Raw genomic sequence first — 26,313 nt, forward strand, 5'->3', positions numbered from 1 at the left:
GTTGTGTCTTTAACAGATCTGTAAAGACGTGACGGTTCCCTGTCTTTAATCAATTTGTTCTGCATCACTGACTGTACCACCAGCCCCTGCTAACTGTCTTCTTGTTCAGATGGTTTTACTGACAATCAGGTTTTACTTATAAATGAGGCCTCGAATTTCAGCTCATTTACTGCCAGAGAATCCTTCAGTTCAAGAAACTATGAGAGCTTTGATAGAAAATAAGCAAGTACAATTTAGCTCTATTGCTTCAAGACTTTTATTGGAAGTCTCTTGTGTTTTAAAGCCTGCATTCTTTCTTTCTCTCTTTCCCACTCTCTTTTATGCATCAATAGCTGCTATACAAAAAAGACAGAAAATCAGAAATAAATCAAAATCATCTCACGCTATGGGAAAGATTTATTAATAATGTTGTAAAATCCTGCATTTCATGAGATGGGAAAAAATTGTACAAATTGCTTCAAATTTAATTCAAGTATGGCCAGTGCAGAATAATAAATTTGTCATCACTCTACTGACACATTAGAAAGTTTCTTGCTTAATTAATATTGATTTTTTTGTGCCAATAAGATGGCCAGCTTTGATAAATTTAGAATATGTTTTTACTTATTGTCTAGACACTTTTCAAAATTGCTAAATAAAGTGTAAATAAACCCTTAATACAAAACCGAGGCCAAGATCCATTTATGGGAGGTTTCACTTCTCCAGTACTCATGATCTGAGTATAGGCCATGATGTCTACATCATGTATGTGTTTTCTGAGCCATATTCAACAGTCGTGAAGCTGGTGACTTCAGGTCAGATGATGCCAGGCAATCTGGCAGCCTGTCTCCTAATCTGTAATGAAATCTGCAGTAACAAAATCGACCCCTAATTATGCAGATTTTATTGCAGATTTTTTTTATGCAGCAATGCTATCAATTTGTCGCCAATTTTGCCCTCTTCTTTCCACTGCAAAGTGTGAAATCCACAGTGAAAATCCAAAATTACATTTATATTACCACTGGTAAAGTCATGCTGTAATCTTTTTAAGCAATATGTGGATGAGATTTAGATAACCTCAATGTAGCTAATGTTATTGTTTCACTAAGCTTGGACCAGAAGCATTGGTGTAAAAAGATAAAACAGAGTTGGATAAATCAGGTGGCACAAGGTACAGAAGACTTGAATATGCAGATCGGCCCCTGGAATGGATTGGAATAATGGAGCTAGATATGTTGAATAGCACATGTAACAATGTGGAACAATGGAGCTGGATATGCTTGACTGCATGCGAAACAGCAGAGATGAGTGTGCAGACAGGCACCTTGGTACAGCAGAGCACAGTGTGCGCACTGGCACCTTTGAACAGCAGAGTTGAGAATGCCGACAAACACCTTGGTACAGCAGAGTTGAATGTGTAGACAAGCACCTTGGTGCTGCAGAACCGAGAATGTGGACAGACACCTTAAAACAGCAGAGTCGAGTATGCAGGCAAGCACCTTGGAATAGGAGAGCCAAATGTGCGGACAGTCACATCGAAACAGCAGAAAGGCACCTTGGAACAGTAGAGCTGAGTGTGCTGACACCTTAGAGAAGTGGCTGAAGGAACAAGATGAGCGCAATAGGGTGTTAGCCAGATTCAAATATTGTTAAAAAGCTGTTCTACTCACCTGATTTAGTGAAAAAGCGTAAAACCAAATCCCATCTGCTGTAGCCTAACAGGTTGGATGGTCCAATGTAATATCAGGGATTATTGGTGTCCTGCACTGCTGGTATATAGCTAATCAATGAGTCAGATAAAACATGTGTAGCAACAATATGGCTTTAATCTCTGCACGTTTCAAAGTAATTCAACTTCTTCACATCAATGTGGTTCTTCTGAAGAGTATACAGATAGGCATCTTAGTACAGCAGAGCGAAGTTTGAAGGATAACAGAGAGAATTTTTTCAGATCTAAAACCATGGACAACTTCAAAACTGGAGAGATATAAGTCTTGAAAGGGTACATCATTATTATATACATGTTATTTCATGTTAGGCCTCGTGCACATGTTCTACAGATATAACAAACAGAGCAAAAAAACAGAATTTTTCAGGTTATATATAAAGATAGATATAACTTTATTAGCACATACAATAAATCAATACATATAAATATAAAAAAGAGACATGAGTAGGAGGAATATGGAAGATAGCAGCAGGGGTGTAAACACACCCAGAGAGATGTGTAGTATCACATAATTTGAGGACTAGGGGGAACACCAAGCTCGGGCTTAATAAGAGGCTAAGAAAGCCTAACACAACCAAGTGGTATATGGACAGTGTACTTAACGTTAATTGGCCATAATGGCAATACAACGGCAAAACCTAGAGCTGGCGTCCCTAGCAGCGCAGAAGCATCTAGAAAATGTACATAAATGACAACATCGCTTACCCTGAGTGAGCGCAGTGCCCAGGATGTCAAGTAGATATTTACCCAATTTAAAGACACATAGAGGTGGTCCTCAGTAACAACATGTTCCCATTAGAAAGGAGCGGGTCTCCCATGCTGTTTTTGCGTATGCAGTGAGTATAACGGCTGCCAAAATTTGGGAAAAACCCCCAGTACCAATTTAAAGACACATAAAGGTGGACCTCAGTAACGACATGTTCCCATTAGAAAGGAGCGGTTCTGATGTACAGTTATAGGGTATGCAGTGAGTCCAACGGCTGCCAAAATTTAGGAAAAACTCCAATAACAATTTAAAGACACATAAAGCTAGGCCACAATAATGACATATTCCCATTAGAAAGTAGCTCATCTGCTATACAGCTATAGTGTATACAGTGAGTCCAACGGCTGCCAAAATTTAGGAAAAACCCCAATACCAATTTAAAGACACGTAGAGCTGGGCCACAGTAATGACATGTTCCCATTAGAAAGGAGCGGGTCTGCTATACAGTTATAGGGTTTGCAGTGAGTCCAGCGGCTACCAAAATTTAGGAAATACCCCAATAACAAAGGAGTGGGAGTTTACTATTCTTCACAGCGAGCATGTGTGAATAGCTTCACTGACACACTGCAATAAACTGTAAATGGAGGACAGAAATGGCTGAATTTCGACCGCAGTTACTGTATATGTGATACGCCTGATGGACTACCATGGTTTTAAAAAGTGGCCCTGTATTTTAATATTCTTCACAGCGACCTCGTGTGAATAGCTCCACTGACACACTGCAACAAACTGTAAATGGAGGCCAATATTTTCCACGTACACTACAAATTTCTGGATTTTTATCGCTGTAATATGGAAAAGATCTGACTGTATTCTGCAGTGCTAACAAGCAAATTGAGCAGAAAAATGGTGTACTTATTGCTTTTAAAGCAAATAATCAGGATTAAGATAAAAAAAATTAGACCTGGTCCCTGATATCTGGGGATATGTCTACAAATATCTGTAACAGCAGCAGCATACAGAACATGCAATGGACCCTCTTGTGCTGTATGCACTGCCACAAACCCTTCCTGCCTGCCTTGCTTTTTAAGCAAATAATCAGGATTAAGTTGAAAAAAAAATTGCCCTGGCCTCTTATATCTGGGGCTATGTCTATGCATATCTGTAACAGCAGGAGCAGACAGAACGTGCAATGGCCACTATTGTGCTGTATAATGTTTACAAATTTCTCTGCATGCCTAACTCCTGCTATCACCACTGAATATATGCAGCTGAGTTAGTCCTCAGAAGGACTGTTAGTTCAGATGGATATATAGATATGCTGTGTAATACCTACACTAAATAAAAAAACACCAAATCTCTCCCTGACTCAGCAGCAGCTCTCCCTACTCTGCCTGTTTCCGGGGAAGACTGTGATGAGCCTAGTGTCATTGGGTTTTAAATAGACCCGATGTCGCTACGCCACCATCAAATCACTGTAATGCCACAGCCAACATGGCTACGGCATTACTGTGCGTGGCAAGCAATCCCTGCATGTTTATTGGCTCTCTAAAGAGCGCCAAGCATGCAGGGCGGGGACCAGAGCTCCCGCCCGAGTAACCCGGAAAAACTCGCCAAGCGCCAAGCTTGTCGAGCACTGTGATGCTCGGGCGAGTACCGAGTAGTGTCAGGCACGTTCGCTCATCACTACTAATCATGACAAAAAACAGTATTGGTTGAAGCACAGAATACAGGGGCAGACAAAGAAAGAAGAGTGTTCCTATGTAACAACAGTATATGGGCCCTTTACAGTTGAATAATATGTCTGTGACAGAGGGTTCTCATTGCTTTGAAGGTGGAAGTGGGTCTCCTTATGTCTTGGGCCCCTGTGTTGTTATTATAAGGGGGCTCCAGACTATACATGCAGATTGCTGATATAGGGGGCTCTCCCGACTAAAGTTGAGCCACCCCCGTAGTGTTTGAGTTCGGTTCGGTTCGTCGAACACCCGTGTGTTCGCCGAACTGTTCGTCGAACTGTTCGTCGAACACCTTCGAACACCGTTAAAACCAATGGCAGGCAAACAAAAACACATAGAAACACATAGAAAACACCTTCAAAGGTGTCCAAAAGCTGACAAACTGCTCAGAAGACATAACTAACACATGGAAAAGTGACAAGTACATATAGTCATGCGAAAATAAAAGAGGTGGAGGAGTAAAAGGAGGGGGAGACACAGATATAGGCATGTCATGCCCTTCTAAAATCCAAAAAGTGAGAAGCCGACACGGCCAGTCCGCTCCTGCCCGTGCCACCTCCGTGTCGCCGGGTTTGTGCCATAGCCGCGGTGAACCCTTATGGCCAGCCCCCCTCTCCCAATACTGGTGCCTGTCCGCTGGTGGGTCGAGCGAGCCCCCCTGTGGTGGAGGCAGCTCTAAGCTTTTTAATTTAAATTGTCTCTCTAATTTGAATGAATACACTTTAAATCCATTTACAAGGATCTATTGGAGGGCAAGTCTCATGCCAGCAGCCACGTAATTCCAGCTCCAGTAGCGTCCACTAAAGCTGCTGCAGTTAAAAAGCTTTTATAAGGATCGAGCTCGGCTGTCCACCGCAAGGCATCCTACTGCCAGTCCCAGCCCCTATGCCTTGGGGTGCCTCCTGATGCTCTTCACTGAGTATCCCATGGTCCCGAAGCATTTCCTTTGAAAAAATGAAGTGTCCAAACTACAGGTGGTGTAGCTTGCTTAACAGCCGGGATAATCCGCTGACTAGCAGACCCTGCTACTAGGCACAAAGTATTTCCTGGGCTAGACGCAGTTAAAAATTTGTAATTAGATACTCTCGTTGGATGCTGAGAAAGCATTCCATAGAGTCTCCTGGCACGCCATATATGATTCTCTTAAAAAGCTTGGGGTAGGGGTCTAGGGGACCCTTTTATAGCCAAAATCACGGCCCTGTATCGCAATACGTCACCTAGGCTGAAGATAAATGGAACTGTAGCACCCTGAGGGCTCGGTTGCTACAGAGGTATTGCACCTCACCCAGAGGTGTGATATCTCACTCTCAGGTAAGGATGAAGTGTGGATCAGGACCCGACACCTGCATGCATTACACCACATTGCCGTGGGGCAGGGCGACCAATATGCCCCTGAGATGGGCACGACAGTCCCTGTCCCTGGCTGGAGTGGGGGGAGGGAACACTGAGGAAGGGGAACCCTGTAGTGCAGGAGCAGGGAGGAAGCAGTTCCTGGGTGCATTGAGAAGGGAGTATAAAAGGTGGGCACCATCTTAGTTCAGTGCAGAGAAGTCTGAGCAGAAGTGGCAGGGAGCAGGGGCTCTGCATGAGCTCTGCTCCGGAGGCGGGCCTAGTAACAGAGGCCCAGGCCTGGAAGAGGGAGAAGGAAGGAAGAGGAGCGGAGAAGGCTCCAGGAACGAGGAACGAAGGGATCTCAGGGGTGCGGACGGGCGAGTCGCCACCGCACGCCAGAATCCACCTGCGTGGAGGGGTCAGGCCAAAGGGGGAGACCGGTCCCCGAAACTAGTGGAGGCAGGAAACGACCCTCAGCTAGAAACAGGAGGCTGTGACATTTTATGTGGCGCAGCCCCTCGCTACACCCGCTAGGAAGGCACCACATAGGGTCAGGGAAACTGGCGCCAAGTTTACCAAGAGGAGGCCCGAGGCAGCCGGACAGAAGGGTTGGTAAGAAAGGCCAGACAAAGGACACACAAAGGGGGTCCTGTGAAGCACTCCAAAGTTATCTGGGAGTTGTCTGAGCCCCTCACCTGGTGAGCACAGTACGACGTGGGCAGCCGTTACCTGCAGGCTGTTATGCACACGCCCGGGCTAAGCGGCGTGTGCGTGTGATTGGTAGTGATTCCACTGGACCGTGCCGGAGAGTGAATGCCTGGAGGGGCGTGACTAAGTATTCACCCGATCCGACCAGGGTCGCACGACGGCATACGACGCCAGTGCACCAAGGAGGAACCAAGCAGAGGGACCAGGTGCTACTCCAGGACAGACCCCGGACACGGCTGTTGACCCACACAGGGAAATACAGGAACAGGCTGGTAGGCTGGCACACAGACTGGAGGGTATAGGCAGGCACGACTGGTATGCAGGCAGGTGGGTATGCAGGCAGGGGGGTAAAGGCAAGCACAGCTAGAGTGCAGACAGGGAGGCACTAGCAGGTAGGAACACAGGCGGGATAGGACCCAGTACACACCGGGACTCAGGAACAATACAGGCAGAGGGTTACAGGCAAGCACAGCTAGAGTGCAGACAAGGCTGAGCAGGGAGGACAGGGCTCTGTTCACACGGAACAGACAGGAAGGGAAAGACAGAGCCAGATACTCACACAGTACTTGCAGAGACAACAAGCAGGAGTTAGGTACGAGTTCAGACTCTGCAGAAAAAGGAAGGGAACGGACATAGAGGCAAAACAGGTAAAGGACAGGAGAGAGTTCAGACTGGAACTGAGTGTACGGAGGAGACCGACACTGCAGAGGGATACAGGAGCGGGTCTGGGAATACGGCCCCCAGAGAGGCGGAACGAACAGGCAAGGAGCGTGTTCAGACAGGACAGACCAGACACAGGAGCGGGTCTAGGAAATCGGCCACTAGAAGGCGAGAGGAACAGGCTAGGAGCGTGTTCAGACAGGACAGACAAGAGAACACAGAAAGGAGTCAGTTCAGACACGGGAGCTGATACCGCAAAGCAGGAGACATACAGGACTCAGTTCAGACACGGGAGCTGATACCGCAAAGCAGGAGACATACAGGACTCAGTTCAGACACGGGAACTGATACAAAAAGCAGGAGACAAGAGACGGGACCTGGCACCTTCAGAGTGCAAGCACACACTGAAGGAAACACTATGCTCAGGCAGGGATAGAAGGGAGCTGCTGAGCTATATACCAAGTGACAGACAGCAATAGGCTGAGGACGCACAAGGGGTGTGACCCACAGCAGGTACAAAAGGCAGGAAGTGATCGGGCGCCGCCCTTAAGCAGCAGAAACAGACACAAACAGACAGCATGGAGGGAAGCCAGAGAGACATTCTGGACAGGAGATCAAGTGCGCCCTCTTGCACAGTGGGAGATGGACCACCATGCAAGGACGCCGCCAGGTATGTTACAGTACCTCCCCCCTTACGCCCCCTCTTCTTCAGGCCTGCCAGAATCTTCCGCAGGGAATTCGAGGGCCAGTCGTTCAGTGGGTTGGAGGGGGACAGAGACTTAAGGGTAATCTCTGCTTCGAGGTACATCTTGTCAAGCTCACAGGAAGAAATAGACGGGTTATCACGTACATAATGAGGAAAAGTCACTGTCTCTTTGTTATCTGGTGGTATCCCGGAGGATTCAGGAAACAACTGGAGGACCTCCGCCGGGTCAGAAGAGTGCAGAGGCTCAGAGAAAACAACTGCTTCAGAGTACACTAGGTCGGACTCACTGGAGGAAGCAGGCGAGGTATCGGGTACCGAGTATAGGAAAGTCTCTGTCCATTCACCACCAGGTGGCACCCCGAAGGGTTCTGGAGACAGCTGGCGGTCCTCCGCCTGGTCAGAGGGGTGTAGAGACTCACGGGTAACCTCTGCTTCAGAGTACACTAGGTCGGACTCACTGGAGGAAGCAGGCGAGGTATCGGGTACCGAGTATAGGAAAGTCTCTGTCCATTCACCACCAGGTGGCACCCCGAAGGGTTCTGGAGACAGCTGGCGGTCCTCCGCCTGGTCAGAGGGGTGTAGAGACTCACGGGTAACCTCTGCTTCAGAGTACACTAGGTCGGACTCACTGGACGAAGCAAGCGAGGTATCAGATCCAGGATATAGGAAAGTCTCTGTCCATTCACCACCAGGTGGCACCCCGAAGGATTCTGAACACAACTGGAGGTCCTCCGCCTGGTCGGAGGGGTGTAGAGACTCAGGAGTAACCTCTGCTTCGGAGTACACTAAGTTGGACTCACTGGACGAAGCGAGCGAGGTATCAGGTACAGAGTATAGGAGAGTCTCTGTCCTTTCGCTACCAGGTAGCACCCCGAAGGGTTCAGGAGACAACTGGAGATCCTCCGCCTGGTCGGAGGGGTGTAGAGACTCGGAGGTAACTACCACTTTGGGGTACCCATTGTCAGGCTCACAGGACGAAGCGGACAAAGTATTGAGTACCGGGTGTAGAGAAGTCTCTCTCCATTTGTCATCGAGTGGTATCCCGGAGGGTTCAGGAGGCAACAGGGGATCCTCCGCCAGGTAGTAGAGGTGCACAGACTCTGAGGTAACCACAGCTTTGGAGCATCCTTGGACATGCACACCGGTTAAAGAGAAAGAAGCATCTGATGCCGGGTGCAGGAAGTTCTCCTGTGTGGAGTCTGGATGGGCAGAAGTCTCTTCGGCCAGGAGAACTGGTGCACTACCCACGCACATTACCCATTGGGGTTTCTCCGGGATACAGGGAGATGAAGCTTCAGTAGGGACTTCAAGGTTGGGGTCAGGAGGTCTCAGGGAGGACAGACCCTGGCGTGACGGCTTGCCTCTAAGTCTAGCACGTCTGGACTGCCTCTTGAGGTTGAGAGAAGTATTCCGGAAAGCGTAGTCACCCTGTGAGGATTCTGGGTGGGCAGTAGTCTCATTGGGCTGGAGGACTATTGCGCTACCCACACACATTACCCGTCGGGGCTGCTCCGGGATATTGGGAAGTGAAGCTTCAGCAGGGGCTTCAGAGTTAGGGTCCTCGAAGACCATACGAAAGGCCACCAGGAAGGCCTGCAGGTCAAGAATGACAGGATCCCATGCTTCCCATAGGGGGGTGACCCATTTCAAGGCATCACCCGCTAGGTAGTCAATCATAAAGGCCACTTTAGCCCAATCGGAAGGAAAATAGAGAGGGTAGGCCTTAAAGTGTAGCATGCATTGCTCCACAAATGCACGACACTGTCTTGGATCCCCATAGTAACGTGGCGGATCCGCAGGAACGAGGGCTGATAGATCCATCTGGACGGGTGCGTAACTCGCCTGGAACTCAGCTAAAGGGGGAAAAAAAATTTTATTTATTTTATTTTAATGCATGTATTCGCTGGAAAAACTTCTCAAAGAGCGAAGGCCGTGGGGCTCAACGGGAACCATGGCCTGAGCATGCTGTTATGCACACGCCCGGGCTAAGCGGCGTGTGCGTGTGATTGGTAGTGATTCCACTGGACCGTGCCGGAGAGTGAATGCCTGGAGGGGCGTGACTAAGTATTCACCCGATCCGACCAGGGTCGCACGACGGCATACGACGCCAGTGCACCAAGGAGGAACCAAGCAAAGGGACCAGGTGCTACTCCAGGACAGACCCCGGACACGGCTGTTGACCCACACAGGGAAATACAGGAACAGGCTGGTAGGCTGGCACACAGACTGGAGGGTATAGGCAGGCACGACTGGTATGCAGGCAGGTGGGTATGCAGGCAGGGGGGTAAAGTCAAGCACAGCTAGAGTGCAGACAGGGAGGCACTAGCAGGTAGGAACACAGGCGGGATAGGACCCAGTACACACCGGGACTCAGGAACAATACAGGCAGAGGGTTACAGGCAAGCACAGCTAGAGTGCAGACAAGGCTGAGCAGGGAGGACAGGGCTCTGTTCACACGGAACAGACAGGAAGGGAAAGACAGAGCCAGATACTCACACAGTACTTGCAGAGACAACAAGCAGGAGTTAGGTACGAGTTCAGACTCTGCAGAAAAAGGAAGGGAACGGACATAGAGGCAAAACAGGTAAAGGACAGGAGAGAGTTCAGACTGGAACTGAGTGTACGGAGGAGACCGACACTGCAGAGGGATACAGGAGCGGGTCTGGGAATACGGCCCCCAGAGAGGCGGAACGAACAGGCAAGGAGCGTGTTCAGACAGGACAGACCAGACACAGGAGCGGGTCTAGGAAATCGGCCACTAGAAGGCGAGAGGAACAGGCTAGGAGCGTGTTCAGACAGGACAGACAAGAGAACACAGAAAGGAGTCAGTTCAGACACGGGAGCTGATACCGCAAAGCAGGAGACATACAGGACTCAGTTCAGACACGGGAGCTGATACCGCAAAGCAGGAGACATACAGGACTCAGTTCAGACACGGGAACTGATACAAAAAGCAGGAGACAAGAGACGGGACCTGGCACCTTCAGAGTGCAAGCACACACTGAAGGAAACACTATGCTCAGGCAGGGATAGAAGGGAGCTGCTGAGCTATATACCAAGTGACAGACAGCAATAGGCTGAGGACGCACAAGGGGTGTGACCCACAGCAGGTACAAAAGGCAGGAAGTGATCGGGCGCCGCCCTTAAGCAGCAGAAACAGACACAAACAGACAGCATGGAGGGAAGCCAGAGAGACATTCTGGACAGGAGATCAAGTGCGCCCTCTTGCACAGTGGGAGATGGACCACCATGCAAGGACGCCGCCAGGTATGTTACAGTACCTCCCCCCTTACGCCCCCTCTTCTTCAGGCCTGCCAGAATCTTCCGCAGGGAATTCGAGGGCCAGTCGTTCAGTGGGTTGGAGGGGGACAGAGACTTAAGGGTAATCTCTGCTTCGAGGTACATCTTGTCAAGCTCACAGGAAGAAATAGACGGGTTATCACGTACATAATGAGGAAAAGTCACTGTCTCTTTGTTATCTGGTGGTATCCCGGAGGATTCAGGAAACAACTGGAGGACCTCCGCCGGGTCAGAAGAGTGCAGAGGCTCAGAGAAAACAACTGCTTCAGAGTACACTAGGTCGGACTCACTGGAGGAAGCAGGCGAGGTATCGGGTACCGAGTATAGGAAAGTCTCTGTCCATTCACCACCAGGTGGCACCCCGAAGGGTTCTGGAGACAGCTGGCGGTCCTCCGCCTGGTCAGAGGGGTGTAGAGACTCACGGGTAACCTCTGCTTCAGAGTACACTAGGTCGGACTCACTGGAGGAAGCAGGCGAGGTATCGGGTACCGAGTATAGGAAAGTCTCTGTCCATTCACCACCAGGTGGCACCCCGAAGGGTTCTGGAGACAGCTGGCGGTCCTCCGCCTGGTCAGAGGGGTGTAGAGACTCACGGGTAACCTCTGCTTCAGAGTACACTAGGTCGGACTCACTGGACGAAGCAAGCGAGGTATCAGATCCAGGATATAGGAAAGTCTCTGTCCATTCACCACCAGGTGGCACCCCGAAGGATTCTGAACACAACTGGAGGTCCTCCGCCTGGTCGGAGGGGTGTAGAGACTCAGGAGTAACCTCTGCTTCGGAGTACACTAAGTTGGACTCACTGGACGAAGCGAGCGAGGTATCAGGTACAGAGTATAGGAGAGTCTCTGTCCTTTCGCTACCAGGTAGCACCCCGAAGGGTTCAGGAGACAACTGGAGATCCTCCGCCTGGTCGGAGGGGTGTAGAGACTCGGAGGTAACTACCACTTTGGGGTACCCATTGTCAGGCTCACAGGACGAAGCGGACAAAGTATTGAGTACCGGGTGTAGAGAAGTCTCTCTCCATTTGTCATCGAGTGGTATCCCGGAGGGTTCAGGAGGCAACAGGGGATCCTCCGCCAGGTAGTAGAGGTGCACAGACTCTGAGGTAACCACAGCTTTGGAGCATCCTTGGACATGCACACCGGTTAAAGAGAAAGAAGCATCTGATGCCGGGTGCAGGAAGTTCTCCTGTGTGGAGTCTGGATGGGCAGAAGTCTCTTCGGCCAGGAGAACTGGTGCACTACCCACGCACATTACCCATTGGGGTTTCTCCGGGATACAGGGAGATGAAGCTTCAGTAGGGACTTCAAGGTTGGGGTCAGGAGGTCTCAGGGAGGACAGACCCTGGCGTGACGGCTTGCCTCTAAGTCTAGCACGTCTGGACTGCCTCTTGAGGTTGAGAGAAGTATTCCGGAAAGCGTAGTCACCCTGTGAGGATTCTGGGTGGGCAGTAGTCTCATTGGGCTGGAGGACTATTGCGCTACCCACACACATTACCCGTCGGGGCTGCTCCGGGATATTGGGAAGTGAAGCTTCAGCAGGGGCTTCAGAGTTAGGGTCCTCGAAGACCATACGAAAGGCCACCAGGAAGGCCTGCAGGTCAAGAATGACAGGATCCCATGCTTCCCATAGGGGGGTGACCCATTTCAAGGCATCACCCGCTAGGTAGTCAATCATAAAGGCCACTTTAGCCCAATCGGAAGGAAAATAGAGAGGGTAGGCCTTAAAGTGTAGCATGCATTGCTCCACAAATGCACGACACTGTCTTGGATCCCCATAGTAACGTGGCGGATCCGCAGGAACGAGGGCTGATAGATCCATCTGGACGGGTGCGTAACTCGCCTGGAACTCAGCTAAAGGGGGAAAAAAAATTTTATTTATTTTATTTTAATGCATGTATTCGCTGGAAAAACTTCTCAAAGAGCGAAGGCCGTGGGGCTCAACGGGAACCATGGCCTGAGCATGCTGTTATGCACACGCCCGGGCTAAGCGGCGTGTGCGTGTGATTGGTAGTGATTCCACTGGACCGTGCCGGAGAGTGAATGCCTGGAGGGGCGTGACTAAGTATTCACCCGATCCGACCAGGGTCGCACGACGGCATACGACGCCAGTGCACCAAGGAGGAACCAAGCAAAGGGACCAGGTGCTACTCCAGGACAGACCCCGGACACGGCTGTTGACCCACACAGGGAAATACAGGAACAGGCTGGTAGGCTGGCACACAGACTGGAGGGTATAGGCAGGCACGACTGGTATGCAGGCAGGTGGGTATGCAGGCAGGGGGGTAAAGTCAAGCACAGCTAGAGTGCAGACAGGGAGGCACTAGCAGGTAGGAACACAGGCGGGATAGGACCCAGTACACACCGGGACTCAGGAACAATACAGGCAGAGGGTTACAGGCAAGCACAGCTAGAGTGCAGACAAGGCTGAGCAGGGAGGACAGGGCTCTGTTCACACGGAACAGACAGGAAGGGAAAGACAGAGCCAGATACTCACACAGTACTTGCAGAGACAACAAGCAGGAGTTAGGTACGAGTTCAGACTCTGCAGAAAAAGGAAGGGAACGGACATAGAGGCAAAACAGGTAAAGGACAGGAGAGAGTTCAGACTGGAACTGAGTGTACGGAGGAGACCGACACTGCAGAGGGATACAGGAGCGGGTCTGGGAATACGGCCCCCAGAGAGGCGGAACGAACAGGCAAGGAGCGTGTTCAGACAGGACAGACCAGACACAGGAGCGGGTCTAGGAAATCGGCCACTAGAAGGCGAGAGGAACAGGCTAGGAGCGTGTTCAGACAGGACAGACAAGAGAACACAGAAAGGAGTCAGTTCAGACACGGGAGCTGATACCGCAAAGCAGGAGACATACAGGACTCAGTTCAGACACGGGAGCTGATACCGCAAAGCAGGAGACATACAGGACTCAGTTCAGACACGGGAACTGATACAAAAAGCAGGAGACAAGAGACGGGACCTGGCACCTTCAGAGTGCAAGCACACACTGAAGGAAACACTATGCTCAGGCAGGGATAGAAGGGAGCTGCTGAGCTATATACCAAGTGACAGACAGCAATAGGCTGAGGACGCACAAGGGGTGTGACCCACAGCAGGTACAAAAGGCAGGAAGTGATCGGGCGCCGCCCTTAAGCAGCAGAAACAGACACAAACAGACAGCATGGAGGGAAGCCAGAGAGACATTCTGGACAGGAGATCAAGTGCGCCCTCTTGCACAGTGGGAGATGGACCACCATGCAAGGACGCCGCCAGGTATGTTACACAGACGTGGTCTGGATAATAAGAACTGTGAGTAAAGGCCCTGGACTGCATCACTGACTCCGTGTCATTACTGCTGCTGCCCTGCACTATCACCCCCATCCTCCGCATACACTGCCCTGAGGCTATACTCCTCCCGTGGGGAGTTATGCTACGCTCTGCTGCACCCACAACACCAGCCTCAGCGGTCTGCCCTGGAGCGGCGGTTCACTCTGACCGCAATCCACGGGTGGCGTAGTCGGACATTTAAACATCAAAACCACATAAATAGTTCCGCCACTGGTTTGACCGCCCTGAGCCACGGAACCGGGTTGCCGCCACGGAGACTACAACCACCAGCATCCACCAAAAAGGGTCCGGCTCCGGGTGTCCCAAGGCCAAGGGGGCGCGTCAGAACATTTTCATCACCTTTCACAATCACCAATGGGACAAGGCAGGGATGTTCTCTGTCCCCTCTCTTATACATCCTAGTGACGGAGCACCTGCTCTCATCAATTCGCCATAACCCCAATATTAGGTGGATTGAGGTGGGAGGCACCGAGTACAAGTGCTCTCTATTTGCTGATGATGTCCTAGTATATATCACTCAATCACATATATCCATCCATGCTGTTATGGCTGAAATAGATCACTTTTTTACATGGTCAAATTTTAAAATCAATGCAGCGAAGTCTGAGGCCCTCGATGTTTCCCTCCCCAAATCCATATAGGATTCCATCCAGTCCAACTTTCCCTTTGCCTGGCCCTCACAGGGTATCAAATACTTAGGAATTCCTATTCATAGAGACCTCTCCCATCTATGTTATCTTAATTTTGGGCCCTTTATTGAACAACTCCATACAGACCACGGTTGGCAAGTTAGAACTGTAAGATTCACTACGTGAACCACTGGTGTTTTGTGGAAAAGCACATGTACACTGTGTTCCAAATTATCATGCAAAAAGTGTTTAGGAGTGATAAGGGAAGAATTTGTTTGTTTGTCAGTTAAACTCATTGATGGTGATGTGTGTCAGGGCTCTTTATATCACTGTAAGCAATTGCAGACACCAGTGCTAATTAGTTTGGCAGGTGTGTCCAATGAAAGGCAAGACTACTTAAGAAGGCTCTCTCACATTATTCAGCAGCCTACATTTTCTGCCAAAATGGGAAAGAAAAAGGATGTGTCGGCTGCTGAGAAGCAACAAATTGTGGAGTGTTTAGGTCAAGGCATGACTACAATCAACATTGTGCGATGATCAGGATGAAGTGTCTTGGCAATCAAGAAGTATGTAGCTGATTCACTGTACACACGTGTGCGTGCTGATAAGGGCAAATTGAGGACTCTTTCCTACAGGCAATTACGTCAGGTTGAAAGAGCAGCGGCAAAAAAGCCATGTCATAGCAGCAGACAAGTTTTTGAAGCTGCTTGTGCCTCCAACGTCCCCCGAACAACAAGATGCAGGGTCCTTCAGAGGTTTGCAGCTGTGCATACGCCATCCTGTCGACCTCCTCTATCCACTTCACACAAGCAGAAACGGCTCCAGTGGGCCAAACATTACATGAAGACTGATTTCAAAACTGTTTTGTTCACGGATGAGTGCCGTGCAGCGCTCGATGGTCCAGATGGATGGAGTGGAGGATGGCTGGTTGATGGACACCCCACGCAAACACGGCTACAGCGCCAACAAGGAGGAGGTGGAGTAATGTTTTGGGCAGGAATCATGGGGAGAGAGATTGTCGGCCCCTTTAGGATCCCTGAAGGCGCTAAAGATGAACTCCATAATGTATGTGGATTTTCTCAAGCAGCACTTCCTGCCATGGTTCAAGAAGAAGAACCGTGTATTTCACAGCAAGATCATTTTTCTGCATGATAATGCACCATCTCATGCTGCACATAAAACATCTGCATCTCTGGCTGATATGGGCATAAAAGGGGACAAACTTATGGTGTGACCCCCATGCTCCCCTGACCTCTACCCCATTCAGAACCTTTGGAGCATCATTAAAAGGAGTGTCTATGATGGCGGGAGGCAGTTCACATCTAAGCAACAGCTCTGGGAGGGTATTCTGTCCTCATGCAAAACAATTGAAGCAGAAACCATCCAAAACCTGACAAATTCAATGGACGAGAGAGTTCAGAAGCTCCTTTCGAACAAGGGGTCCTATGTGAAAATGTAACATCACCTAGAATAAAGTTTTGAGTTGAAAACTGTTTGATTTCAGTTTCTAACAACCTACTAATGCTTATAATTTCAAAAATGACCATTTTTTTGGTCTTTATTAAAATGAAAAGGTTGATCGAAAAGTTTGGGGGATCTAAGAGTGTGGCAACCCAGTAGTCATGATTACTTCGAATTCTGACAATATGAGGGTCATGCTGCAGGTAGTGCAGCAAGAAGGCACTTATGTGTCTTGCGCATCTCGGAGCCCCAAAATTATTTTCCGGGCTAGATGCAGCTAAAAATTATTTTTAATTTTAAATCTGGTGAAGCTTTAGTATAGATGGCCTAATAGGATCAGTGCTGCACACTGCTACAAAGCCCAAATTATTTTCCAGTCAAGATACAGATAAACATGATTAGTAATTTGAAAGCTTAAAACGGTTGGTAGGGTGATTTTAACCAATCATCAAGCTTTTACTCTCCCCAGGATGACACAGGGGTAGAAAAGTCGTTTCGGATCCATGATTTGTTCATCTTTATGAACGTGAGTCTGTCTACATTATCAGTGGAGAGCCGCGTGCGCTTATCTGTCAGCACACCACCAGCAGCGCTGAACACACGTTCAGACAGAACGCTGGCTGCGGGGCATGACAAGATCTCCAAGGCGTAAGTGGCTAGCTCCGGCCATTTATCCAGATTGGAAGCCCAAAAAGAGCAAGGGTCCAGTGACACAGTCGTGGCTTCAATGTTTACTTGGAGATACTCCTGTACCATCGTCTCTAGGCGTTGACTATGTGTCAGACTTCTTGTCTCCTGTGGCCTTGCAAAGGATGGGCTAAAAAAGTGGTGAAATGATTCCGCAAAATTGATGTTACCAGCAGATACTGTGGTTCTGTTACGGTTTGAGTGCTGAACACTTGACGGTCCCACGGTTGGCAAGTTGGAACTGTGAGATTCACTACGTGCACCACTGGTATTTTGTGGAAAAGCACATGTAAGATTCTGCAACAGTCTCTGCTGATACTCCTGCATGCGTGCATCCCTTTCTATGGCAGGAATAATTTCTGCAAATTTACTTTTGTACCGGGGATCTAACAGTGTGGCAACCAAGTAGTCAGGATTATTTCTAATTCTCACAATTCGAGGGTCATGTTGCAGGTAGTGCAGCAAGAAGGCACTCATGTGTGTTGCGCATCCAGGAGCACCAACTCCCTGTTGTGTTGGTGGCGAGGTAACAATCATGCTTCCTTCCTCTGTCCTCTCCCCCCAACCTCGCACAACAGAAATGTGATCAAGGTCTCCCTCATCTGATGAGTCTTCCATCAGTTCGTCCTCCACTTCTTCCTGGGCTCCTGCACCTTCCTCACTAGTTTGGCTGCTACCATGCGCCCTGGTAAAACCATCTCCCCCACCCTCACATGCCTGCCGCCTTGGTGCTGCCGACCGTCTGGACCTTGCAGATGTTAGCCGTTCCGCATACAACTCCTCCTCCTCTACTTCCTCCACCTCCTCTTGTGCCACCACCTGACTCCGAATTCTGTTTAACATGTGCTCCAGCATGTAAATCACCGGAATAGTCATGCTGATAATGGCATCGTCAGCACTAAACATCTTCGTCGCCATTTCAAAACTGTGCAGAAGGGTGCATAGGTCCCTGATCTGAGACCACTCCTCCAGCGTGATTTGCCCCACCTCTGAATCTCGTTGGCCCAGGCTATACGTCAGAACGTATTGCACCAGGGCTTGTCGGTGCTGCCACAGTCGCTGCAACATGTGCAGAGTTGAATTCCACCGGGTAGGCACATCGCATTTTAGCCGGTGAAGTGGCAGGCCCAACGACTTCTGTAGAGATGTAAGTCGCTGAGCTGCGGGATGCGAACGGCGGAAGTGAGCACACAGCGACCGTGCCCTCTGCAGAAGGCCATCTAGTCTGGGATAGTGGGCTAAAAATTGCTGGACAACCAGGTTCAACACGTGAGCCATACAAGGCACGTGTGTGACATTGCCCCGGCGAAGGGCCGCACCCAGGTTTGCAGCATTGTCGCACACGGCCTTCCCTGGTTTCAGGTCCAGTGGAGACAACCATTCATGAAATTGGTTCTCCAGAGCTGACCACAACTCCTCAGCTGTGTGACTCACATTTCCCAGACATTTCAAAGTAAAAACCGCCTGATGACGTTGAGCCCTACTGCCAGCATAGTAAGGAGGTGTGCAGGATCCCTTCTGCGCAGTTAGAAAGCTTGTGGCATGACCAGACAGGCTTTGGGTGCAGGTGGAAGACCGAGAGGAGGTTGAGGAGGCAGAAGCAGTGGAGGAACTTTGACATAAAGAGGATTGACGCACAACTCGTGGGGATGGCAAGACTTGGACAGCAGCCCCTTGTCCTGCTGTCACCATAGTTACCCAGTGCCCAGTCAGCGACATGTAACGCCCCTGTCCATGCCTACTCGTCCAAGTGTCTGTGGTGAAATGCAACCTGTCACACACAGAGTTTCTCAAAGAAGGGGTGATGTTGTGTGCGACATGCTGGTGGAGCGCAGGCACACCTTTCTTTGAGAAGTAGTGCCGACTGGGCATCTGGTACTGGGGCACTGCGACGGACATAAGGTCTCGAAAATCCTCTGTGTCCACCAGGCGGAAAGGCAGCATTTCTGTAGCCAAGAGCTTGCAGATGGTGAAATTCAACCTCTTAGCTTTCTCATGGCTAGGAGGAAATGGTCTTTTACTTGTCCACATCTGAGGGACCGAGGGCTGGCTATTGTGCTTAGACGGGGTTGATAAGGGTGTCCCCGGCAAACTGCCTGTCTGTGAGGAAGATGCAGGCGGACATGTTAGGTTGCCTTGATCCAAAGGTGGTGCTATCGATGTCGGACAGCGCTCAACACCAGCTGGTGTTACCACCTCCAAAGAAAATGATGACCTGCCAATCACGCTGGCTGTTGCGGGTAAAGAGGTGGCAGGTCTGCGCCCCAAAACAGGTGTGACTGCTGTCCCCCCAGTCACAGAGGATGAAGAGGCCGCGGATGCACAAGATATGGCAGACGGTGGTTGGCCCGGCCGGCTAGGCCGCATTGTAGCACACTGAGTTTCCCACTGCAACTTATACTTCATGTCCATGTGCCGGTTCATGCATGAAGTACTCAAACTATGTATTTTTTGGCCTCTACTTAGCTTTTGCTGACAAATGTTACAGATAACACGAGTTGGGTCATCTTTATCGATCTGAAAAAATGCCCAGGCTATGCAAGGCTTAGCACACATGCGACCTGAAGAGCCACCATGACTTGTGGTGAGAGGCAGAGTTGTGTTTGAGGATGCAGTTGTTGACGTGCTTCCAGTACTACGTCTCTGTCCAGGAAGGCGCAACCTGACCTCGTCGTAACTAGCATCTTCCTCCACCTCCTCTGCTGACCTCATCTCTTGGCTGACTGTGGGTTGACAGTAAGTGGGATCTCCAACCTCATCATCATCACCCTGTGTGTTATCACACCCGTCGTCCTCAGAGCCAACCTGTTCCTGCCCTGACAAAAAACTAAAGTTGTCGCTCCAATCAGGTATTTGAGTCTTATCATCGTCTTCCTCATTGTCTCCACCAACAGGAGTTACAGTTTGGGAATGAGGGTCTACATTATGGTCAGAACCTTCTGCGTCTGGTCCTGGATCCGACTCATAAAGATTCTGGGCATCAGTGCAGATCATTTCCTCGTCTGGATTCACAGAAGCGCTGGAGCCGACCTCTGATTCCCAGGCTATAGTATGAGTAAACAGCTCTGCAGACTCAACCATCTGTTCTACCTCATACTCAGATGGGCAGCTGGAGATTTGGGAGCTGTGAGGAAGCAAGTGCGTTTAGGGTGACACCTTTGAGGACTGGAATATTTGTGATGTTGAAGTTGATGTGGAGGAGAGCCAACTTAAAGGAGCACTTGATATCCGTTGAAGCACCTGCTGTTTTTTTTGCCTCATCTGGAATTTATAGCGATTGGCGTGGCCGTAAGAAAGGGATCTTATCACATTGTCCGCTAAAAGAAGTAGACATTTTAGTTTTGCTGGAAGATGGTCTTTCTTCTGCAGATGTTACTGTTGCTTTAGCACCTACTCCACGGACACAACCTTTTTTCCCCTTCCCAACACACCTATTCCCCTTTCCACCAGCAGCAGGCCTTTTTCCACTCATTTTGGTGGTTAACTAATTCACAACTCTGGAGTTGTTTGCACAAAAAAACAATGGATGGGAACCGAGCAGAGCTGAGTGGCCAAACTGTGGTATTAGGCCAAAACTATTGTCTGGGTTAGATGCAGAAAAAAATTATATTCAGTTTGCAACCTGATGGAGGTCAGTATAGATGGACTAATAGAACAAGTCCCACACACAGCTAGAAGCCCAAATATTTTTTCAGAGGTAAATGCAGAAAAAAATTATATTCAATTTGCAACATGATGGAGGTCAGTATAGATCGACTAATAGAACAAGTCCCACACAATGCTATAAGGCCAAATATTTTTTCAGAGCTAGATGCAGACAAAATATTATATTCAATTTGCATCCTGATGGAGGTCAGTATAAATGGATTAATAGAACAAGTCCCACACACTACTAGAAGGCCAAACATTTTTTCAGAGATAGATGCAGAAAAAAATTATATTCAATTTGCAACCTAATGGAGGTCAGTATACATGGACTAATAGAACAAGTCCCACACACTGCTAGAAGGCCAAATATTTTTTCAGAGGTAGATGCAGAAAAAAATTATACTCAGTTTGCAACCTGATGGAGGTCTGTATAGATGGATTAATAGAACAAGTCCCACACACAGCTAGAAGCCCAAATATTTTTTCAGAGGTAGATGCAGATAAAAATTATTTTTAATTTGCAACCTGATGGAGGTCAGTATAGATGGACTAATAGAGAAAGTCCCACACACTGCTAGAAGGCCAAATATTTTTTCAGATCTAGATGCAGATAAAAATTATTTTTAATTTGCAACCTGATGGAGGTCAGTATAGATGGACTAATAGAGAAAGTCCCACACACTGCTAGAAGGCAAAATATTTTTTCAGAGCTAGATGCAGAAAAAAATTATATTCAGTTTGCAACCTGATGGAGGTCAGTATAGATGGACTAATAGAACAAGTCCCACACACTGCTAGAAGCCCAAATATTTTTTCAGAGCTAGATGCAGAAAAAAATTATATTCAATTTGCAACCTGATGGAGGTCAGTTTAGATGGACTAATAGAATGATGCTATGCCCAAAAGATTTTACTTCACTAGGTGCAGTAAAAAAATTGGTATTCTATACACAGGTGGTATATCTTGCAACACAGATAGGCTACTCCACTGACTAACACACTCTGCAATAGGCCAAAAAGGATTAGCTTTGCTAGATTCAGCCAAATGCTGTGAAAAAAACTTGCACAGCACTGGCACAGACCTGCCTGGCAAAAACTGATAGGAACTGATGTAACCTAGTCCTGAAAAGGACTGCAATTACAATTAGTCTTTACTCCCACAATCCATCTATTTAAGAGCACAGACCTGCCTGATAAAAGTCTTAGGAAATGCTGTAACCTAGTCCTTAAAAGGACTGCAATCACAACTATTCCCTACTCCCAAGCTATCTGTAGATTTGTGCGAAAATTGGCTTGAAATTAACAAGGTATAGCGCACACAGCAACAGCGGTGCCGTCTAACACGCAGATGCAGCAGTGAGAAAATGGTGGCGACGGGGAAAATGGCTTGGTCTTATAGGGCAAGGACATGTGACATACACTGCCAATGACACATGCCCTTGCTTGTGTGAAAAACAGTAGTTCGCTCCGTGTGTGCGCTGCTGATAGGCTGACAGACTGCACCTCCCCACTGCAAATGCGGGAAAGAGAAAAAAAAAATGGAGATCTTCATTATTCCTGCAGAGATCCATCCCCTGCCCCTCCCCCCACCCCACTGTACACTCAAACTGCGTATTAACATTAATTTTCATCATTACTGAGAAAAAATCCAGTTATGATTTTGGTGCACGAACAGTTATCGAACATAACCTCGAACAGCCGAATTTTTCTCAAATCGTTCGTGTTCGCCGAACGGCTCGAACAGCGCCCAAAACAGCTCGAATTTGAGATTGGCGAACAGTTCGAGTAGAACAACGCTCATCTCTTCTTCCAATCTGGATAAATGGCCGGAGCTCGCCACTTACGCCTTGGAGATCTTGTCATGCCCCGCAGCCAGCGTTCTGTCTGAACGTGTGTTCAGCGCTGCTGGTGGTGTGCTGACAGATAAGCGCACGCTGCTCTCCACTGATAATGTAGACAGACTCACGTTCATAAAGATGAACAAATCATGGATCCGAAACGACTTTTCTACCCCTGTGTCATCCTGGGGAGAGTAAAAGCTTGATGATTGGTTAAAATCACCTCACCAACCGTTTTAAGCTTTCAAATTACTAATCATGTTTATCTGTATATTGGCTGGAAAATAATTTGGGCTTTGTAGCAGTGTGCAGTACTGATTCTATTAGGCCATCTATACTAAGCTCCACCAGATTTAAAATTACTTATCATGTTTATCTGTATCTTGACTGGAAAATAATTTGGGCTTTGTAGCAGTGTGCAGCACTGATCCTATTAGGCCATCTATACTATGCTCCACCAGATTTAAAATTAATAATAATTTTTAGCTGCATCTAGCCCGGAAAATAATTTTGGGGCTCCGAGATGCGCAAGACACATAAGTGCCTTCTTGCTGCACTACCTGCAACATGACCCTCATATTATCAGAATTTGAAGTAATCCAGACTACTGGGTTGCCACACTCTTAGATCCCCCACACTCTTCGATCAACCTTTTCATTTTAATAAAGACCAAAAAAATGGTCATTTTTGAAATTATAAGCATTAGCAGGTTATTAGAAACTGAAATCAAACAGTTTTCAACTCAAAACTTAATTCTAGGTGATGTTACATTTGCACATAGGACCCCTTGTTCGAAAGGAGCTTCTGAACTCTCTCGTCCATTGAATTTGTCAGGTTTTGGATGGTTTCTGCTTCAATTGTTTTGCATGAGGACAGAATACCATCCCAGAGCTGTTGCTTAGATGTGAACTGCCTCCCGCCATCATAGACACTCCCTTTGATGATGCTCCAGAGGTTCTGAATGGGGTAGAGGTCAGGGGAGCATGGGGGTCACACCATAAGTTTGTCCCCTTTTATGCCCAAATCAGCCAGACATGCAGATGTGTTATGTGCAGCATGAGACGGTCCATTATCATGCATGAAAATGATCTTGCTGCGGAATACACGGTTCTTCTTCTTGAACCATGGCAGGAAGTGCTGTTTGAGAAACTCCACATACATTATGGAGTTCATCTTTACCCCTTCAGGGATCCTAAAGGGGCTGACAATCTCTCTCCCCATGATTCCAGCCCAAAACATTACTCCACCTCCTCCTTGTTGGCGCTGTAGCCGTGTTTGCGTGGGGTGTCCATCAACCAGCCATCCTCCACTCCATCCATCTGGACCATCGAGCGTTGCACGGCACTCATCCGTAAACAAAACAGTTTTGAAATCAGTTTTCAAGTAATGTTTGGCCCACTCGAGCTGTTTCTGCTTGTGTGCAGTGGATAGAGGAGGTTGACAGGATGGCGTACGCACAGCTGAAAACCTCTGAAGGACCCTGCATCTTGTTGTTCGGGGGACGTTGGAGGCACCAGCAGCTTCAAAAACTTGTCTGCTGCTATGACAAGGCTTTTTTGCCGATGCTCTTTTAACCTAACGTAATTGCCTGTAGGAAAGAGTCCTCAATTTGCCCTTATCAGCACGCACACGTGTGTACTGTGAATCAGCTACATACTTCTTGATTGCCAAGACACTTCATCCTGATCATCGCACAATGTTGATTGTAGTCATGCCTTGACCTAAACACTCCACAATTTGTTGCTTCTCAGCAGCCGACACATCCTTTTTCTTTCCCATTTTGGCAGAAAATGTAGGCTGCTTAATAATGTGGGACAGTCTTCTTAAGTATTCTTGCCGTTCATTGGACACACCTGCCAAACTAATTAGCACAGGTGTCTGCAATTGCTTACAGTGATATAAAGAGCCCTGACACACATCACCATCAATGAGTTTAACTGACAAACAAACAGATTCTTCCCTTATCACTCCTAAACACTTTTTGCATAATAATTTGGAACACAGTGTACATGTGCTTTTCCACAAAACACCAGTGGTTCACATAGTGAATCTAACAGTTCTAACTTGCCAACCGTGGTCTGTATGGAGTTGTTCAATAAAGGGCCCAAAATTAAGATAACATAGATGGGAGAGGTCTCTATGAATAGGAATTCCTAAGAATTTGATACCCTGTGAGGGCCAGGCAAAGGGAAAGTTGGACTGAATGGAATCCTGTATGGATTTGGGGAGGGAGACATCGAGGGCCTCAGACTTCGCTGTATTGATTTTAAAATTTGACCATGTAACAAAGTGATCTATTTCAGCCATAACAGCAGGGATGGATATATGTGATTGAGTGATATATACTAGGACATCATCAGCAAATAGAGAGCACTTGTACTCGGTGCCTCCCACCTCAATCCACCTAATATTGGGGTTATGGCGAATTGATGAGAGCAGGTGTTCCTTCACTAGGATGTATAAGAGAGGGGACAGAGGACATCCCTGCCTTGTCCCATTGGTGATTATGAAAGGTGATGAAAATGTTCTGATGCACCCCCTGGGCCTTGGGACATCCGGACCCGGACCCTTTTTGGTGGATGCTGGTGGTTGTAGTCTCCATAGCGGCGACCCGGTTCCATGGCTCAGGGCGGTCAAACCAGTGGCGGAACTATTTATGTGGTTTTGATGTTTAAATGTCCGACTACGCCACCCATGGATTGCTGTCAGAGTGAACCGCCGCTGCAGGGCAGACCGCTGAGGCTGGTGTTGTGGGTGCAGCAGAGCGTAGCATAACACCCCATGGGAGTATAGCCTCAGGGCAGTGTATGCGGAGGATGGGGGTGATGGTGCAGGGCAGCAGCAGTAACGACACAGAGTCAGTGATGCAGTCCAGGGCCTTTACTCACAGTTCTTATTTTCCAGACCACTTCTGCAGGTAACGGCTGCCCATGTCGTACTGTGCTCACCAGGTGAGGGGCTCAGACAACTCCCAGATAACTTTGGAGCGCTTCACAGGACCCCCTTTGTGTGTCCTTTGTCTGGCCTTTCTTACCAACCCTTCTGTCCGGCTGCCTCGGGCCTCCTCTTTGTAAACTTGGCGCCAGTTTCCTTGACCCTATGTGCTGCCCTCCTAGCGAGTGTAGCGAGGGGCTGCGCCACATAAAATGTCACAGCCTCCGGTTTCTAGCTGAGGGTCGTTTCCCGCCTCCACTAGTTTCGGGGACCGGTCTCCTCATTTGGCCTGACCCCTCCACGCAGGTGGATTCGGGCGTGCGGTGGCGACTCGCCCGTCCACGCCCCTTGGATCCCTTCGTTCCTCGTTCCTGGAGCCTTCTCCGCTCCTCTTCCTTCCTTCTCCCTCTTCCAGGCCTGGGCCTCTGTTACTAGGCCCGCCTCTGGAGCAGAGCTCATGCAAAGCCCCTGCTCCCTGTCACTTCTGCTCAGACTTCTCTGCACTGAACTAAGATGGTGCCCACCTTTTATATTCCCTACTCAATGCACCCAGGAACTGCTTCCTCCCTGCTCTTGCACTACAGGGTTCCCCTTCCTCAGTGTTCCGTCCCCCCACTCCAGCCAGGGACAGGGACTGTCGTGCCCATCTCAGGGGCATATTGGTCGCCCTGCCCCACGGCAATGTGGTGTAATGCATGCAGGTGTCGGGGTCCTGATCCACACTCCATCCTTACCTGAGAGTGAGATATCACACCTCTGGGTGAGGTGCAATACCTCTGCAGCAACCGAGCCCTCAGGGTGCTACAGTTCCATTTATCTTCAGCCTAGGTGACGCATTGCGATACAGGGCCGTGATTTTGGCTATAAAAGGGTCCCCTAGACCCCTACCCAAAGCTTTTTAAGAGAATAATATATG

The sequence above is a fragment of the Phyllobates terribilis genome, unplaced genomic scaffold (assembly GCF_046119375.1).
Source record: "Phyllobates terribilis strain yellow unplaced genomic scaffold, ASM4611937v1 Scaffold_5__5_contigs__length_657084704, whole genome shotgun sequence".
Taxonomy (NCBI): domain Eukaryota; kingdom Metazoa; phylum Chordata; class Amphibia; order Anura; family Dendrobatidae; genus Phyllobates; species Phyllobates terribilis.